Source organism: Protopterus annectens, chromosome 8.part0 (assembly GCF_019279795.1).
Source record: "Protopterus annectens isolate FY-2018-M chromosome 8.part0, PAN1.0, whole genome shotgun sequence".
Classification (NCBI taxonomy): domain Eukaryota; kingdom Metazoa; phylum Chordata; order Ceratodontiformes; family Protopteridae; genus Protopterus; species Protopterus annectens.
In genome coordinates this window covers 1,534,744,326-1,534,762,917 of record NC_056741.1, presented here as the reverse complement: position 1 = coordinate 1,534,762,917, position 18,592 = coordinate 1,534,744,326, and the positions used below count along the sequence as shown (strand labels likewise).

Below are 18,592 nucleotides of genomic sequence, written 5' to 3'. Positions count from 1 at the left end.
TGACTTCTAAACTCAACGAATAACATGAAGTAGTCTTCAAAACCTTCCAATAAAGTCCATTTTAATGTTCCATTCATTTCCAGTTTCTGGAGGGGTTAAAGGTCATGTAGCACTTCCTTTCTCATAAACTGTTCAAAATGAAACCAGGCTGTTGTGGGGACTCAGATAAGCTCATGCCATTAAGAAAAACACTTCTGAAACACTTTTAGACTTTCAGGTAGGAAAATAAGGTACAAGAAAGATGATAAAAGTTAAAAGGGCTTGTGACTGCGCTGGTATAATCACGATCTGTGCAAACAAGAAACTTTAACAGTTTTAGTGAAGAAATAAAGAAAAGAGTTCAAATAAGTCCCATTTAAAGTAAAATTAATTAAATACGTGTTATTTAAGCATTATCCCAAGATTTAATAAGACTGTTGATTATTTAAATGTTTAAATTTAACAGATAGTCGTGACAGAACATAGCTGTACATTTCCTTTCCTTCTTTTAGATCATTGTTTTTAAATAAAACTTTCACTCTATATCAAACCAGACTAATAATCATCACTTATATGTCTTCTTATTGATATTTAAATAAAGTGAACTATAAAACTTTAATTAGTTATTTAACCTTAGATTATATATTTCAGATTACTGACTATTACTATAACTATTTTGTTTACTTTTTTCCCATCTAGTGGAGAACCAGATGAATTTCAATAAGCAGGAAATTATTGCTTACTGAAACTATATTTTAATACGAAAAATGAAAAGATGTTTCACTTTTTGATTACATTCATTCCAAATTGCTTCAAAAAGCAAGTAATTATAAAACCATGCATTGTACAACAAGATGTAGTATTTTCATTTGTCCCTGATTTGTTTTTTATTTTTGTCTTATACTGTCCATTCATTTCTTGTAGCATGTCTTTTCAGAGATGAGGTCCACTCCTTTTCTTCAGTGGGATTAAGTAAATTGTTTTTCTGTACAAAAAAACAGCATGCTCTTCCAGGTTTTCAAGTGTTTTTTTTCTGGCAAAAATCTTAATTTTGCTGGATAAACTAGATGCGTTTTTATTCCAGGTTTTTAGACTTTTCAGCAAGGGAATACATGCTTTCCCTTTCAAGACAAGTAAAGAAGAAAAGTAATTGTCAAATCTGATAAGGTTATCACCTATTTTGATGGGTGATGCAAACCAGGCAGCTTTTAGAACTAAGTCTTTGTCCTGGCTGTAAATGAATTTCACTATTATGGATCTTGGAATTGAAGTTTTCTTGTTTGAACTTGTTGCTGATAGGGATCGTTGTGCCATCTCTATACCTTATGACAGGGCTTCAGGGAGGTTTAAAGTTTTTGGAATCCAAGTTTACCATATTTTCCCTTTCTTGCTTCTCAGGTACTCCATATGTCCTGATATTGTTCATTCTTGCCCCATTTTCAAGATCATCAATCTTCTCTAGGAACTTGTTGTTTTGTTTTAAAATGAATCCAGTGTTACTTTCAACTTCAGTCATTCTATCATCAAAATCAGTGAGTGAGTCTTTCTTAGATACCTGAAGTTTTTGCTGTTTAACTGCTTCATTTATTAATTCTGCTTTTTACAATATTCTTTGATTGTATCTACCTTAGTTTATCCAATTTTAACAATAATTCCTGAACACTAGTGATCATATAGTTCCTTCTTCTAAGTGTTGCCTTAGAATGACTCATTTTCTTTTGATAGTTTCAAGCTGACGTTTTAGCAGGAACATTTGAAAAAAAAAAAGCAGATTTTTTTTTTCACCAGACAGTTCCAAATAGTTTCCAGTTCTTTATTAGTTTTTTTTTTTTTAGTGAAATTAGAAATTAAATCTTGACAAAAATGTATAGAAGAGGCACATTAACTGCTTGTCATTGTGGCCATGCACCTCCAACATAACTTACTTTTCTGATAAACTAAACGGTATCTATGAGTGTGGTACATGTTCACACTCTAGGTATATTTCAGAGGAGCTAGTTACATATATGCTTTATTTCAGCAGATTTAATTGCTGCTGTTTTCTTTTATAACTGCAGTAGTTAAATAATTATAGTGTGGTTTAATCTGCAAAATGTTTAAACCATGATTGGTTTATGTAGAAAAATAACTAGTTGATTATGTCAATGCATACTGAGCATTGTTATTTAGTATGCATCAAATACACAACTAATGCTTTTTATAGACACACCATTGTTTGCAGTAATTTGTTTTTCAGTTTTGGATTGTATTAGATCAAGTTCAAGTAGTCACTGGAATTAAATACATTTCAATATCCTTGATGAATTATTACATCTTTATCAAGAGTGCTTTAAAACAGAGGTCACTTGGATAATTACAGATACTAGGTGACTGAGTTGAACCACATTATGAAGATTGTGGTAAATAATCATGTCATTAATGTTTTATTAGTAGTACTGGTGAAGTCTCAATAAGTAAAGGATACTTTCTGAATAAAAATCTGTCTGGATTTTACTCCATCACTTTTCAGTTCCTTAATCTGATATTTGCTTCCCATTTGTATTGAATAGGTACTGACATTCAAATGCACCTGCATTAGACAATGCCTTATATTCCAGGCAGATGTCACTTCTAAATAACACAATCAGTTTAGTATAGGATAATATACTATAATATAATATAAAATAATGCCTTTTCGTGATGTCTTTCTGAGTATATCAAGTTTTCTAAGCCTTTGATTTTTCTTCTAATAAGGAACGGTTGTCCCAAATGAGTTTCTTTGAGGTGGCTTGTTCAACAGTTATGGCACACAGCATTGTATTCATTCTGGGTCTGACACTTGAGGTGTAAATAGAGACAGTAATCTTCTTGGAGTTATATGACCTATGCTGTACAGTTAGATGGGCTACAAGATATGTTTTTCTGACTTTAGTAGGTAAATTGTTGTCTACCATTATTCATAGATGTTTAATGATGGTGCAATTATTTGTCATGTTACTTTTTTTTTTTAATTGTAGTTTGTATAATTTGCCAGATTTAAATGTTACAGCATTTACTATCATTAAAGATGTGGCTTTTAGTGCTGAATTCGATATGTATTTTTGTAGATCATCTTGGAAATCTTCAGCATCTTTCCTTGCCAGAATTGTTAGGCAGTTTGCAGTCACTGTCATATTTAGTTATCCAGAAGCTGTTTTTCAATTTTATATCAAAGAAGAATGCTAATAACAGTAGTTGGCCCATTCAAATCCCTATGTGACATATTTGATAATTTTTACCAAGACATACAGAAAACCACAATGCCCTGACATGTTACATCTTATTGCTGAACCAGTATTTCACCTACTGAATTACATATTGGTTAATATCCAGTGCTTATTTATTTTATTTTTTTTTTGTTTGTTTTGTAATACTTTGGAGCTTTTCTTCCTAGGCTGCTGCTGAAAAAGGGATCCTACTTAGTTGGATTTTCCTGGTAATCAAATGTCAATAAATAAATACATTTTAAATGGACAGTTATTTACTTTATGCACATTTTAGGGAAGAGTTCTGTTTCAAACAACAAAAGTTACACTGGATTATCAAAATGAAGCTGCCAAACCATCTTTTTAAGTGTCTATATCAGATCATCGAAACGGCTCATTATCGAATGCCATAACGTCGAACTGCAAAACCCGAACCCTAACTATATCGAAACCTCAATACAGTAAATTTATTTCCCAGGGAAAAAAATTTGCTGTTCCGAGAAACACACACACACCACAAGCACACTAAAAAGCAGCAGTCCACACACATTACATCTAACCCTACAATACACTGCACATACACTACTATCTATCCACTTACCTTAACCCAGACCCTAACCATAAGGTCCATCACTATCGCACACTCACCTCACCCGTGTCCTAACCCTAACTCATTTAACCTGCCCCAACCCCAAATTCTCACTATCGCACACTCACCCACGCGCTAACTCACTTATCCCGCCCATAATCCCAAATTCTGTCACGATCGCACACTTACCTGACCCACACCCTAACCCGAACGTCCACACAATCACACACTTACCTTAACCCAACCTGTATCTTTCCACCACATCGCTGAAAACAGCGAAGCCACAATGGCCAACTGAATTCTTTCCCTAGGAAAGAATTCAGTTTTGTGCAGCTTTGCTCTTTTCAGCGTTCACGATATTGGGTTTGATATTAGATCATTAGAAATTCTGCCGTTTTGATGATCTAATATAGACCCTCTTTTTAAGTGTTTTAAAACATTAATAAATCTGCTTTTGGTCCTTGAAGGACTTCATCAGAAATAAGACGCAACCATCACAATCAAAATTAAAAAAAAATTCTCCAATCAATGAACATTTCTAATTTTTCAATCAAACAACTAATTAAATAGTAATACAATTAAAATGCAATTAAAAATTTAAAGTTAAAAATCGAGAATACATATTATCCTAAAAACAATAAATTGCACTTAAGTACATTCCAAATCTACAACTATTTGCACATAAAACTTATTTAACTAATGTTGTTAACCCTTAATCTACCCTTAATCTCCTACATTTTAAGAAACATTTAACATTTCTTAAAAATTTTGCCAACTTTGGTGTGCTTGTACAGGGCGTTGTCAGAGTGTTTACTTCTTACTGCATATAAATGTTCTAATATATTTTTAAGAAATGTAAGAAATTTTTGTTCTTTGAATTAGAAAAGGTGCCCATTGATAAAAGGGGTGGGGAGTGTAAAAATTGCATTGAGAAAAAAGAAACTTACGGCAAATTAAGTAAAAAGGTGATCAATATCCTGGCTTAAATTGCATTATTAATATTAAATGTCCACCCCAGCTGTTGCAAATGCCTAGTCAGGTACATGCTGAAGGGTGCACTGTACTCGATTATTGGTCTAATGATGGCTCATTATAGTGGGACTATGATATCTTTAGATCCAGATGCTGTGCCTTTACTTAGAAGTTGCCCCACATAGAAGGATTTTCCCACTACCAGGAACACATAGTAATCAAAGTTCAGGTTACTATCAACCTGAGTTCCTAAGTCCCTTATCACTTGGCATGTACTTCGGGTTATCAATATTGTAATCCGCAGGGGTAGTTGTCTTCCCAAAGGGTATAATTATGCATGTTTTACATTGAGTTTTAGGACATGATTCTGATGCCAGTTATTTGTCTGTGTCACAACTTCCTGGAGGATATCTACATCTTTGTAGGGTTTCAGTGATTGCACTCAGCTTGCAGTCATCAACAAATCTGGTCAGCCAAAGACACTAATACACTAGTAACAGGCCTCTTGGATTCCCCCACCCTAACTTCATATGCCCTGTCTGTGAGTCATTTGGCTATCCATTCAGTGATCTAAAGATTTATGCCTAAATCTATGTGTTTGTCTATAATAAATTAAAAAAAAAACACAAGCCGGCACCATGAGACTCTTAAGAACTTTAACTTTTATTACATATATGCAAAAAAACATTCACCATTCATGGCTTCTTCAGGCAAATAGTTTGAAAACTTCATCAATTTCATTTACATACTATCAGATCAAATGACAAAATATCTGAATTAGAGGTTAAATTAAAAGCATTTAAAGAAATATACATTAAGTAAATTCTTCTTCTTTCAGCTTTTCCCGGTTAGGGGTCGCCACTGCAGATCATCTGTCCGCTCATGATTGGCAGTGGAGTTTTACAGTGTTGAGTTGCCAGCCCTGCGTCCAACCTTCCACAGAAGGCACACACATGCACACACTCACACCTAGGGCCAATTTAGAGAGTCCAATCCATCTACTGCATGTGCACATGTAAAAACATCTCTTACAATTATAATGTTAAATAGATAAACAATTATAAACAGTAGCATAGCTTAATACAAACAAAAGCAAAAGTTGGATATATTTATAAAATTTGATTCACATTTATTATATAACTTATCACTTTAATTTATTATGTATTTCTTTCAAGATGAGGTTAATGGTATTACTTTCATTTAAACTGGGAGGTTTATGAGCTTTATAATGTAATATCCATTTATTTTCTAAAACTTCAGTGTAGTTATGTATGTGACCCCCTTTAATGTTTTCCTAAATATTTTGCAGGATAAAGCATCTAAAGTCATGTGTTATATCAGTATCTCTTGTATATCTATATAGAGCATTGGTCTCAAGCTGTCTTTGTATATCTGATAAATGTTCACATATTCTATCTTTAAGTCTTCTATTTGTTTTACCTATGTAAAATGCATTACAAAGAATGCATTTGCACATATATGTGTGTGTATATATATATATATATATATATATATATATATATATATATATATATATATATATAATTTTTATGGTGTTACAGGCCCCTTGGCCTCTAAGATGGAAGATTTTTTGTGTTACAGGCTGTATAATTTGAGATGTAGTATACATGTACTTACAAAACTGACAATTTTGACATTTTTGAGTACCAAGTTTTTGTTCTCTATACTTCTGACCATATTTTTCCTGCATTGCATATGTATAATAAAAGTTAACAGTCTTAAGAACCTTGTGGTGATGGCTTTATTTATTTATTTATTTATTTATTTTTATTGCTTAATTGAGTATAATCTGCCAAGTCCGGATTTATTTCTGTGGCAGAATTTGGGTGTTTGTCTTATATTAGTTTGTCTGTAATACCCAAGTGAGGTATTGTGTCAAATGCTTTTCCCAGGTCCATATAGGCAGCACGTACCATTTTTTCCTTGTCCATGGCTCGAGTAATCTTCTCAAAGAAGTTCACCAAGTTTAGTAGGCACAAGCTGCCATGATGAAACCGAACTTGGATGGGTCCAGTGTTTGAAGGTTTCCTATGTCTTTGTTTATCAGGTCAACAATCATTTTTCCTATGGTCTTGCATATAAAACTAGTCAAACTTATGGGTCTATAGTTGGGTATATTGATGGTCCATCTTTGTGTAGAGGGATGACAGTTGCAGTCCTCCATTCCCTAGCCTGTCTCAAGGCTGTGGCTGAATGGAGATTCTAGTGGGTCTGATGGGTCATGTCATAGCATCTTGTTTAACATGGTTATTAGGGAGTTGGCTAGCTTTTTTCCTTGACTCTGTGAAAAAAAGTAACATAAATGTCTGTTCCAATGAAATCTGAGTTCTGAATTTTATATTTGCTTGTCTGTTTAGCACTCCAACATATACCTTTCTTCATTGCAAGATTTGCACATCTTGTTTCTGTAAGTACATTTGTTATATCCTACAACTTAGTGATTTTGTTTGTATTTTAAATTGTTACAGTCCATTTTCTTTCATTTTTCTGTTGTAATTAAAGGATACATTTTCCTTCATTCAGCTTTCAAATCAAACTTAATTAAGTTACTTGCTTTATTTACATTGCATATGTTTTGGGTAGTTATTGAAAGCTAAGTAATATCATTTTTCTGTTATATATATATATTTTTTTTATGGCAGCAAAGGGGTTTTACTGATTTTGCCTGAATATTTATGTCATACCAGTATGTATTATCTCATTACAGGCTAGTGCAGTCTCCAGGTGATTCTGTAAATGACATCATTAGATCAATGTTCCAGTAGTCTATTCTATATGGGTTATATCCTACCAAGGATTAGGACAACTGGCCAGTATCCACAGCTTCAGAGCACCTTCCACACAGCCTACCCATTGAAGAGGCACAAGTAGAGCTGTATGAAGTCCATGTTTAAGGTACCAAACCTTCAGCAATATCTACTCTTCTTCTGGGCTTTGAGTGATTGCTGATTGGCTAGCACTTCAACAAGGCTGGGCAAATTAGTGCCCTTCTGGGGAAACCATCATATTTACTTATTTTTTCTGTGGAAAAGTTTTTTTTTTTTTTTTTTTAGGGAAGTATTGTTATTTTAGCTAGGGAATGTGTTTTAGTAGACGTCTCTAAAAAAATTTCATCAACATTTTATTTTTTCTTAAGGTTACTATTTATAATTGTTACAAATAAAGGTGTGGCTTAGTGTTTTGGGGTGCTGCCACATAGTGCCACGTAGAATTCTACTTCAAACCTTTAATTTTCCTCTTAAAAGGTTCACTTACCCTTCCTGGCTTTGCTACCCACTTTTCAAGCATTCTTCATGGCTAGACCATAGAGTAGGCTTTGGGCTGTTTATTACTTCACTCCTACATCAGTAAGAAGAAGAAAGTTTCAAGGGAGTCTTTGGTAGTCAGCCTGGAATTGTCACTGCCTTAGCTATGATGGGTGGCTCTGCCGTGGCCAAATCAGGTGTGTCAGACTTCTCATTATCTTCTTTCAATCCAACTGGCATTGCACCTAAAAAATGTTAAGTAGATCAGGGGTCTTGTACATTCTTTGTGGCTTTAGGGTTGTCATCACAGGGCAGGTGTCGCTCGTCTGGTCAGGATAAAACAGACGAGCATTCATGGGTTCAGTTCAAGCAGCTTTATTACACACAAAGATATCAGGAATGAGCCTTTGTAACTTAATCCTAAACTTATAAATACAGACCAATTGAATCCACACACCAACGGAAAACCTCAAAATTCCAGAGTGACAAAAAGTCCGCACGTCCAGGAACCTTAACGCAATTTTATTAAAATAATACAATCAACAAAGCGTTTTCGCTACTCTATGTAGGTAGCTTCCTCAGAGGTAAAAAAGTGCGCGAAATCCGCGCTCTTTAAATACTGCAAGCCATAATAGGCTGAGCACTTCCCATCACAAATTTCTTAAAGAGGCACACTCTATACTAACAGAGTGAGCTAGCTCAAGTTAAAGTTAGCGACCAGCCTAACAATAAAGTACAATCACTTCAAACACATAAATTCACACTCTACAAATGACCAAACCATAAACATCATATGTAAATACAAAATAGTTACATATAAAATAATGTATAAGTGCACAAGCAGAAAAGCACTCATACTTAAGAACGCTGAGGAATTATCCACGCTCAGATTATTAATAAATTATATGCATCTAACAGAACAGTAACTGCCTATCAACAGTATATAAAAAAATAAAATACCATAAAAATATTTACATTTATGTAAAAAATATTTCATTACCCATAGGCAATAAGCAATACAAACAGTAAAAAATCATTGGCTTAAAACACATGTACCAATAATACATATACATGGCAAAAACAAAACTTCTCCTTGCCATATCGTATTTAAGATCTTCCTCTTCTAAAACACTGACCTACAAGTTTACAATCAGCCTCATCTCAAATATGATTTTAGCTTCAAAAAGGGGGCTATATTGCAACTTTCATTGATACCCGGTGCATTAAAGGCGTCAAGTTTGAGTTGCCATAAAAGCTCACGGGTTTCCAATAAAATCGACGTGGGACCCCCTCTAATAGAGGTAGGTAGATGGTCAATACCCATGAAGACAAAAGAATGGCCAGGACAAGAATCAACATGTTTAGCTAATGCATTTTCACACATCTTATTTCTGATCGCATACAGGTGTTGATAAATCCTGTCCTTGAGCCTTCTATCCGTCTTACCGACGTAGAAGGCTGTGCAACAAGTACAGGATGCCAAATAAATGACTGACCTAGTATCACATTTAATCCTATGGTCTATCATATATTTCCTACCTGTTATATGGAAGGTACTACCTGTTTTGATGTAATTACAGAAATTACATGCCCCACAAGCAAAACACCCCTTTGTCTTAGAATTGTCAACAATAGGTAGACTACTTTGTAAAAAATCTTTGATATTTTTCCCTCTTTTAAAAACCATAATAGGCTTATCACCCAATTTATTACCCAACAACGCATTGCTGGAAATAAAATACCAATTTTTATGCAAAATGTTTTGTATGTCAAATGAATTCAAACTGAATGTTGAAACAAAACTACATGGGTATTCCTTCTGTAAGCGAAAGTCTGAGAATTCCAAAACATCAGGTGAATTCACATTTACAATAGGAATCACACTACCTGCAGTGTCAGAAGGCTCCTCTGGCAAAGGTGAAAGAAGAGGTTTATAAAAACCACTAAGTCTTTTGTTCGTAACTTAATACGTTATGTCTTCTATTAAATGCAAAGGGTAACCTCGGTTGCTAAAAAGATCTCTCAACTTTTCACATTCTAATGTGAAATCAACAAATTCACTACACATCCTCACCGCCCTAACCAGTTGCCCCTTTACAATAGATTTTTTGTGTTTAAAGGGGTGTAAACTGGTATAGTGGAGGAAGGAATTCACGTATGTGTCCTTTCTAAAGATAGTAGATTTTAAGACACCAGATGTTCCTACCCTCGATAGATTGACATCAAGATAATTAATTCCATGAACTTCAAATTGAAAAGTGAATTTGAGAAAGGTAGTAGTAGAATTTAAATACTGGACAAAAGAGTTAGCTGAAACAGCATCTCCCTTAAAAAGGATAAAGATGTCGTCCAGGAAACGTGTGTAATACACTATCTGACCTTTCCATTCAGCATTATTGAGCACGAAATTTCTTTCCCAGTATGTCATCAACAGATTGGCCACTACTGCTCCACATGGGGAGCCCATAGCGACCCCTTGCCTCTGTATATATATGTCTTTCTCAAACATAAAAAAAATTTGAAGTCAAAATAATGTCAAGTAGTTCAGTGATATTATTAATATCACTTTTTGGTGCCCCAAGATCGTTTAATAACGAATCAATCCACTCTAGAGCTTCCTGATGTGGGATAGAAGTGTAAGTCCACCACATCGATGGTCAAAAAATTAATGTCAGCTTCTAGTGTGATCTTATTTAAGTTAGATAAAAAGGACCATGAGTCTTTGCAGATACTAGGTATAAGTTCCACATATTTTGACAGTAATGAATCAACATCCTAAACTTATAAATAGACTAACTACTACACTCACACATGCTGACACTCTGGCTGTCCTCTCAAAATGGCACTGCTCACTATTTATATTACATCTGGAAATGCTTCTTAAAGGTACATACACACACTCTGTTCTACATCCTCCCTCTTTGAGGAATTAGTCATATACTAAATTATATTATTCAATAACATGCAATCTACAGAAATGATCTTTTGGCATGCAGTTATACAGAACTAATTATTTGACATGCAGTCATACAAAATCAGACACGTGTAAAACAATCATGTCCAGGTTGCTGTGTATTTTACACTAGTTCTGGAAATACGACCTGATTGTGTAACATAAAAATCAGAATTGGATGTAGCAATGGGGACTGTCTTCATGGAATGTTCTACTTTGGGGACATCTGGGACATCATCAGGAGCAGGAATGGATACTGAGACATGTTCTTTGGCATATTGTCAGGGTTGCTCTGAAATCTAGAGTCTGTATCTCAGGTATGATGCTGCAATATTGTCTCCAATACAGGAAGAAGAAGATGCCTGCAGTTTCTTCTGTATTCTCTACCCTCAGATTCCACTAAGTAGGATCTTGGCTTGGCACATACACCTCTCACTTGACCAGTCCGAAGAGCAAAGCCTTTCACCGTTTGCATCCTCACTGTATCTCCTTTTAATGGACAAAGAAATCTGCTTGTTTTATCATAGCTGGACTATTAAGACAAATGCTTCTTAAAAAGTTGGGCTTTGATTGCTTTGTTGTTTTTAGCATTAGGCACCAACAAACTAGAACTGATAGGCAAGGTTGTTCTAGTTTGCCTAGATATAAGTCTCTGAGCAGGTGAGCCAGGTTGTCATGGGATATATTTCTGAGATTAAGTAAATTCAAAAAGACGGTGATATTGTCACACTTTGATTTCTCTAGTCATTTCTTTGTACTCTGTACTGCACATTCAGCAAGGCCAGTTGACTGTGGGTATTCAGAACTACTAGTAACATGGACGAAGTCCCACTGTTTTGCGAATCTCTGAAACAATTGATTGGTAAACTGAGAACCATTGTCAGAAATAACTTTCTATGGACTACCATGGACTGAAAAATTATATTTCATCTTAGTTAAGCAGTGGACGTTAGGTTAGGTAGCAAATCAATCTCAAACTAGTTCAACTAAGAGTCTACCAACACTAAGTAATGCTGATTGTTCCACTCAAATATGTCAGTTGCTACTGTTGACCAAGGTAGTTCAGGAATATGGCATAGCTGAAGTGGCTCTTTTTGCAAATGTGGCTTAGTACTGTTGCATACTGAACAAGAAGATAGAGAAGGCCAAAATACTGGTCCTCTCATCCTTCTTTTGGTAGACTCTGATCCTGGGTGGCCATGATGCAAAATCTGAATGTATTCACGTTGTAAGGAAGTAGGAACAATAACTTTATGACCTTTAAAAATGATACCATCTACCATCAGCATCTCATTTCTATGGAAAGTAAGGTTGCACTTCTGGTGGTACACTGGATTGCTTTGATGGCCATCCTACATTGGTGAAGTGGTATTTCTATGATCTCTCAGCTCATCAAGTCTCACGATGGAAAAATTATGGACTTCCATGACATCAAAGTCAAAATTCTCTGCATTAAGCTGTTCCATGGTATTTCTGGGTGATCTGGATAAGGTATCAGCCAGATAAAGAAGTTTACCTTTTGTATAGACCATTTTGAAATTATATTTTTGCAATTTGAGCATCATTCTTTGTAGTCTTGCTGGAGCTTAATGCATAGTCATCTTAAAATAGTGGCCAGAGATTGATGGTCAGTTTCTATCTGGATAGCACGGCCATAAATATAATCATGGAACACTGAACATGCGAACACAGTTGTCAAAAGTTCTTTCTCAATTTGAGCATACTGCATCTCAGTTTGGGTAAGAGTTCTCGATGCAAAGGCAACAGGTCTGCCCTCTATAAGAATAACTGAACCAAGACCAAACTTTGAAGCATCACAGGAAAAAACTACTAGTTTGTGGACATCATATTATCTTAATGTATTCGGTTTAGTAATTTTCTGTTATCAAATGCTTTCAGGTATTCTAACCATGACAATGCAACATTTTTGCATGTCAGCTCTCTCAAAGGCACTGATAACTCACAAAAGTCAGGGATAAATTTGCTCAAATACTTAACCATACCAAGAAAACGGTTGTAGAGCTTGGACATTGTCTGGAGCTGGCATCTCAAGAATGGATGCTTGTTTAGAAGGGTCTAGTCATAAGCTTGTACTGGTAAATAAATTACCTACATAAGTAACTTCTGGTAGTCTGAATTTGCACTTCAGAGGCTTGAGCTTTAAATTCACTTCATGCGCTCTGTCCAGAACTTTCCTGAGGTTTCTGTGGTGCTCTGCTTCACCATTGCCTCCAACCAGTAAGTCATCAACTATTGCACACGGGTAGCCTGAAAAAAATTGTTCCATTGCACGCTGAAAGAATTTCCTGGCAGAATTTATTCCAAAAGGCATCCTGAGGAATCTGTATCTACCAAATGGGATACTAAATGTAGTCAGTAGTGAAGATTTGCAATCAAGCATTACCTGTCAAAATGAACTCTTTGCATCTAAGGCAGAAAAAACAGTGGCATTTGGCATGAGGGTTGCAATTTCCTTGACTGCACGCATAGGTGATGAGGTCCCTTTATTGCCTTTTTCAAGTCTCATGGGTCAATGCATATTCTGATTTCATCTGAATTGTTTTTATGAGCAGCTACCATGGAAGACACCCACTCAGTTGGTTCTGTGACTGGACAAATCACAACTTGCTGCACCATTTTGTCTAAATGGACCTTAACTTTGTCCTGCATAGCTATTGGAACTCTCCTTGCTGATCTGACCACTGGACTGACCTCTGGGTCTACTTTCATGGAGTACACAACTAGAAGTTTGCATAGCTTGTCGTCGAAAACATCAGCAAACTCTGAGAAAATAGTGTAACCGAAGCTGGAACTGGGACATGTCCTTACACGATGGACCGCTTTGGTAAAAGAAAGCAGTTTCATTCTCCAACTGTCTCTGAGACCTAATAATGACTGCACAGATCTTCGGACTACATAAAATTGCAAGCTGTAACTTCCCAGCCGAATAACATGAAAGCACTACTGAGCCTTTGGTTTGAATTTCATCACCTCCAATCAGCAAGCGTCACACAAGTGGCCAAATTAAGTTGTTCACCAGCCCTCACTTTAGCAAATGTTTCTGCTGACATCACATTACACTTTGAACCAGTGTCTACTTTGAGTTCTGTGGGCTTACCATTGTTCAGGACTGTACAAAATACTTCATTCTTTGCCAACAAATCTTATGACGCTCACTATGCTGTTTTCAGAGTTTTCTGGTTACATCCACTAAATTTACCAGAGGATGTTCATGGTGGGATCTTGAATTCTCCACTAGATAGAGAAAGAGTATTTGACTCCTTTTCAGCTGAGAAAAGTTAATTTAGGGAATCACACAGATTTTTCAACCCTCTTTTCCAAAGTTTAATGGGAGCAGTCTTTCCAATTCAGGATCCTTTTTATAGGAAACAGAACAGTCTCAGCAAGATACAGGCAGAGTTTTGAAAAGCAATGACAAGGAAGCCCTAACAGGAAGTGGGAACCTGCAAGAACAAAGGATAGTCCAAAGGGACAGTATTTGTCATTTCAGAGGATTTCCCCTGTCCAACCCTGGTAACCCATTAAACCTTTCCCAAAGTCTAAGTCTTCATTTTCCTTTGTGACATCAGATAACCTCAGACAAGTGGGTTTTGAGAATCATTTAGATATGTTACATTTGACAGTGGAAGTCCCTTCATCCTTTTCATGAGATGCCTCCTCGTTCCTCAAACCCAGCTTCTGTGTTTCTACCAATTCTGGAAGACATGCTATTTCAATAGGTTGTGGAACATGTTCCTTTAGAACAAACAGGGATACAATTTTATTCATGAATCTTTCTGGTGCCAAAGAAAGAGGGAAGCTGAAAAACAGTTGTATACTTTTCCATTTTAAATCTTTACATCAAATTCTCAAAACTGAAGATGCTTTCCCCTCAGTTTCTGTTACCTCATTTCACGTCAGTTTTTGTTAACTCTAGACTAAAAATGATGCTTATCATCACATCTTAGTTCTTAGATTTTCTGTGCCTACGTTACATTTTCAATTCTGTGCCTTACCGTTTGGACTACCTCTAGCTTCAGAGGTGTATAAAACTTGACTGGCTCTAGCAACAGCTCCTTGCAGTTTGTAGGTCATTCATATTTGTGCATATTTAAATGGCGGTCTTATATATGCATACTCTTTTTCAAAACATCAGGAATCTCTAGTCTCAGTCTGAGTTTTAGGTGAACTTACAGAAGTCTTCTTTCATTCCTTCTCAAGGGACAGTGTTTTTAGGATGCTTTCTGGATACATCCCTCATGGTGGAATTTCTTCCTCAGGACAAAATAGACCCTTACAAGGAATAGTTTTTGATTTTTCCACTCTGTCTCTAACCTCAGCAAGGGAATATCTCAGGATTTTAGTTTCATGCCATCTATAATTGTCATGATTCCTTCTGCCAGACTTCACATGAGAAAAATGTAATAGTTCCTCACATGTGTTTGAATCCAACAACAGCATGCTCTTTTTTCAGATCCCAGTATTGAGATTTGTTAAAAGGGAGCTACATTGGTGGATAGAATAGTTACCTCTCAATCCAGTTCTTCCCTTCACCCTTCCAGCTTCTATACAGACTGTAACCACTGATGTATTAGGCTTTGTTTGTGTAGCTATGTCCATAAGGGTGCAGGTTAAAGGTCTGTGTAACATAAAGACAGACAAAAACACATAAATGTCAAAGAAGTGCTGTCCATAGTAAATGATCTAAAATCTCAAGATCATCTTTGGACTCTAAGGCCTCTGCTAGTAATCACAGACAAGCCCAGAGTGATGTGGTACATAAACAAATTGGGGGAACCATATCATAGTCCCTTTGCAGACTAGCTATGATAGCTTGGGAACTAGCAACCCAGATCCGTTTTTCCCTTCAGGCTACCTATGTTCTGTTAGAGGAAAATATTATTGCAGACCAGTTGGTCAGGACAGGAAAGACTGTCACAAATAGAAAAGCTGGTGCTTTTCCAGGAAAAACTGAACTTGGAGGTCTTTCATTAATTGCTCCAGCTGCAGGAAACTTCATATAGATCTGTTTTGCTTCCATTCACAGGAGACAGTTAAATTCTGCTCCACGATTGGATGCACAAAGGCCTGGAATTTAGATGCCTTTTCATTCCTGTGGATAGGAATGTTCCTTTACAGCTTTCTACCCTTTCCATTGATATCCAGAGTCATTCTAAAGATTCAGAAGGGCTCCACAAAGATAATTATGGTGACTTCCTTTGGGCGGGAGGCAACACTGGTTCTCTTTTGTTTTGAAAAAGAATAAGGGCAATTACCACATGCTTCCTCACAAATGAGATTTAGTCACACAAGATGGAGGCTCTTTAATGCACCCCAACCTTCAACTTATTCAGCTGACTGCCTGAATGATAGAGTTTAAATACCTTTGTGCCACCTGTTTTCTGAGGACATGCAACTTGTATTCAAGGAGGTTAAGAAATGCACTGTAAGTAAGAGGAAGAGATTTTCTGTTGGTGCCCAACTAAGAAATAGGACGCTTTAAAGGCTCAGATGCCTCTGGATCATAATTATTTGTGTGAGTTATTTTCTGGCCTGTCTTCCTTTTTATCAAGGTTCATCTCTTAGCCATCTCTGATTGTCTATCCTTAGATTTCCCCTTTCTACCAAGCTTTATGTCAAACAGTTTTTGAAAGTTTTTTTTTTTTCATATCCATCCACTTAGAAGGCGGGCTCTCCTTCTTGAGATCGCAGCTTTGCTCTAGAGAAACTTGTGTGTTTTCTATTTGAACAAGCTGTAGACTGAACTGAAGTTTTTAACTTGGAAAACAGTACTACTCATTACTCTGACCTCTGAAAGAAGGATATCTGAGTTGCAAGCTCTTATATTGACAGCCTTCTTTCATTTTTCATAAGGATAGGTTATCTTTGAGAACAAATCCTTAATTTACGCCTGGAGTGGTTTCAGAGTTTACTTTGAGTCAAGTTATTCATTTCCCCGTCTTCTTCCCAAACCCAGAAATAAGGTAGAAAGGATTTTGCCTTCTCTTGATGTCTACAGACAACTCGGATACTGTACTAGCAGGACTAACATCTTTTGGAGTGCTTATTTTGTATGAAAGTAAGAACAAGGGACAGTCAGTGTCTAAACAGAAAAATTCTAAAAGCTTCTCAGCTATTGTTTCCCATTACTGTTACCATAACAAGTCAAACTCGAGCAATGTCAGGGCCCATTCCATGAGGTCTTTGGCTTCTTCTGTATCTCATGTCCCCATGTGTAGACTGTAGGAGTATTTTAGAGGCAGCAACTTGGTCCTCTATATATACTTTTTACAAAACATTACAAACTAGATTATTTTTCCATGTCCAGTGCTGGTTTTGCTAGTCTGACCCATCTCCTTCCTTCCTTTCTTTGTAAATTCATGTAATCTAGCCATATAGCTTAGGCTAATGCTTCAGTGATCTAATGATGACCATAGTAGAGCCATGCAAGATAACGTACCATAACAGTAGATGTCCGAATAAATCACTGTTTCATAGGGGCACCATCCTTCAGTCCCCATTTTGTTTCCTCATATGTTTTGTGCCAGGGCATCAGTATTTCTATTTACTTTTAATGCTAGCAAATGCCAAAAATAGAGGACTCTAGCCTTTTTTCTATTTCATAGGAAAGCTCTGAAGGTTTGATACCCTACCCACAGGTATTTTCTGCTCTCCTGAAGTCCTTCAGTGATTAAAGGTGGCCTGCAAACTTTGGATGTTGGCCAGTTGTCATATCCTTAACATGGTATAACCAAAATCATTTACAGTACTGCAACAGTGAAGTATTTGAAAATGTACAGTTATGGTAAGTTAACTTGTACAACTGTACTTTACATTCTATTGATGCCTCTTGGCATCTAATATAGCCTGTCCATATTTGCATTAATATTTTGAAAAAAAATGGTACATACAAGTTATTGAACGATTTCAAATTATAGCTTTCATGATGGACAGAGATGTTTGAACTCTGTCTCATGTTGCTAAAGAGATATTAATTTTTGCTCATGTTCTGTTTACTTATAGTGTGATTTTGTTTATCTTCAACCCTTTCTCTTTCCCATAAGCCTTTTCAAGTCTGCTTTATATGAGTCATGCTAGACATGAGGAAGTAGTGGTGTATTCCCATCTGATTGACATAAAATGGGATTAGTGTCAGTCACTGTCATCTGATATACTTTTTGTAGCAGGACTGCTTATTTTTTTCATAGAATGACCATCATTTATGTTTGCCTTAGAGTCCATTTTATACTATACTAAGGAGTTTTACAGCTGCAACTAAAAGAGTTTATAAATGGCAGGCCTTTGTTCAAAGTATCCTTTTGTAGTCCAAAATGAATTGACAATGCTCTCATCCCACACTGTTTCTGAGGCATCAAAACTGTTACTGCACTTAGAGATCATTGCAGTTTCATGTGTGACAACGGATACTAGAAAGGAAAGGATATGAAATTTTTCTGTTCCCAAACGCCTGCAGCAGAAAGATTTTTTTTTACCTGAATGTTGAAGAAAATGCTTTATTTTCATTTGTTTTATAACTGTTATATTCTTGTTCTCCGTAGTAAGTACGTTTAAAAAACAGTATATGATCAACTTTCTGTTCCTTAACTCT

The 18,592-nt window shown here is 36.0% G+C and overlaps 1 protein-coding gene across 2 annotated transcripts in view; it reads left to right on the top strand.

The window, feature by feature from the left end:
• Positions 1-18,592, top strand: part of USP2 (ubiquitin specific peptidase 2) — a 763,545-nt gene that overhangs the window by 93,214 nt on the left and 651,739 nt on the right. The window contains exon 2 of one of the 2 annotated variants that reach the window (XM_044081124.1): positions 7,143-7,192. The exons of the other annotated variant lie outside the window; for it this stretch is intronic. The gene's annotated coding sequence lies outside the window, so the exon portion shown is untranslated. The remainder of the gene's footprint in view (positions 1-7,142; positions 7,193-18,592) is intronic. 2 annotated transcript variants of the gene reach the window in all.